We start from the raw sequence: 2143 nt of genomic DNA, 5'->3' as shown, positions 1-2143 counted from the left end.
ATATCACTGCTATTTTCAGCTTATTTGTCTTTAAATTTATCTGTAACTCATTTCTAGACTATAATCAGCAGTGCAATAATTGCACTCAATTCTATCTATAAGTTTGGTTGAAATTGTGCCTAATTCATGAATGATCTCTGGCTATAATAATATCCGGTGTCTCCATATAGGAGAATATATGTCTGACCCACATATGGTTTACAAATCTGCCTGATGCTTGAGACCAATTTGGAGCTCTCTACTCCTATAAGATTCACCAAATAATTTACAAAAACAAAAAAATATAATCTTCTTATAACTTTCTTCCAGCTTACTATCTTTCCGTGGACTCTCATCCACGATCCAGGGCGCACGGCGCCATGGCTGTGGTGGGTGTTGCGCCTTGCCTAATGGGGAAAGCAGATCCACATATTATACTCTCTCTTCCTTTAAATCTCTATTCTCTACCTCTCTTATATAGGTGCACTCTCATTGGTATATAGTTCCTCTACTATCATTCCACGCTGCCAATGCCCGATCTCGTCCGATCTTGGAAGCCAAACAGCGTTGGGCTGGGTCAGTACCTGGAGAGGAGACTTCCTGGGAATACCTGGTATTGTAGAGTAGGAATTATTCCCTTTATTTAAAAGGCGAACACCAACAGCAGTATCACCACTAATTTCTTTTTTCCTTCTCTCGTTCTGCTACACATGAGTTCAGCGTCAGGCTTTGACAACATAATTTACATATACCTAAAATATGTGTGCATTCGGATTAATTGGTGACCAGCAAAGTGTATAACATAGATCCAATCAAAGTGGTCCTTTGAAAATACACCAATTACACACTTTGACCCCTCCTCGGTCCCATTAATACAGAATTTCTGTACTGGTCAGGAGAAACGGGTGTTAGACAACTAAGTGTCTACAACCTTTCTAATCACTCTCTGTGAAAAACAGACCAGAACATTTTAACATTTTTTCACAACTCTCTTTATTCACATTTTGGATCATATATGGGTAACCATTTTAATTTTGAATAATAAACAGATGTTTTTAAAAATATTTCTTTGATACATATTTGAAGAACTTTCTTCCTTGTATAAGAGTGCGCCCACACAAGAGCTTTCTCTCTCTCCCATTGTTAGTACAAGAATATGCACCATCAGCACTGGAGTGGGTACCAGAGCCTCCACCAATGACAGGAATGCCAACTCACAAGCGAGTGCAAAGTCTACTGACTTGGGAATGCCCTTCCTAGCCATCTCTGTAAAGGAGTTCACTACAGGACTAAAGTCGGTGACAACATGTCTGTAGGGCCTTACAGGTTCTAAGGTCAGTACCTGTCTGGGTGATGTGGGCCGGGTACAGCCTCTGGTCGCCTCTGCTTTGGGCCTACCCCTGTCTGCTCCCATATGGTGCCTCAGGCTCTGCACCTCTGTAATTTCTATCTGGCAACTGTCTAGCCTAACTGTCAGCACTGCCCTCTCTGTCGACCCATGACTCGGGAAACCTACCAGGTCACCTAGGTCTGCTCTTACCTCCTCGTCCGCTACCTGTACCACAGTGATGGCGGCCATATCACCAGCCTCTGGATGCTGTGTGGCATCCCCTACAGGGAGGCTGCGTGTCTTCCCTTATCTACTGCGCACAGGCAGGGGACCTGCTATGTCCACAGCAACTTGCTGCAAGGGTTCTCCTATGGGCAGAGGCCCAGAGACAACACAACCGCTGTAGTGCCCCATCTGCCAACACATGGAACCAGCCATACAGTTGGTCAGGACGTCATCCGACATTCCAGACCAGGGTAAGCTCTGTGTCAGGCACTTCAGGGTATGGTCTATCTCTGAGTGGCTTTCCAAAGGGGTTTCGCTGGCAACCGACACTGGTTGCACAGGAAAGTTCCCTGGGGGAACCAGCTGGACACGTTCCCTATCTGGTCTATCCCCTCCCACTTTCCTGTCTACCCTGTACCTTAACCCGTCCCGCAAGGCCACATTTCCTGCTCCAACCCTGTCAAGGCCGCTGCCAGCATGGCGCCTCATGCCTTTCAGGGATGGGTCAGAGAGCTGAGCCTCCCTAAACAACTGCCTATGGCCCTCAATCTCTCCTAAATTGGGACACTCTACAGGGGGATCTAGGTGGGGACTACTAGGGTTAGTCTG

At 46.2% G+C, this 2143-nt stretch overlaps 1 pseudogene; it reads left to right on the top strand.

Moving 5' to 3' along the window:
- Positions 1-485: 485 nt before the first annotated feature.
- LOC135053326 (5S ribosomal RNA) lies at positions 486-604 on the top strand (annotated as a pseudogene).
- The last annotated feature ends 1539 nt before the right edge of the window (positions 605-2143 follow it).

The sequence above is a fragment of the Pseudophryne corroboree genome, chromosome 2 (assembly GCF_028390025.1).
Source record: "Pseudophryne corroboree isolate aPseCor3 chromosome 2, aPseCor3.hap2, whole genome shotgun sequence".
Taxonomy (NCBI): Eukaryota; Metazoa; Chordata; class Amphibia; order Anura; family Myobatrachidae; genus Pseudophryne; species Pseudophryne corroboree.
The sequence above is the reverse complement of the archived record's forward strand: the minus strand, read 5'-3'. Positions and strand labels throughout refer to the sequence as shown.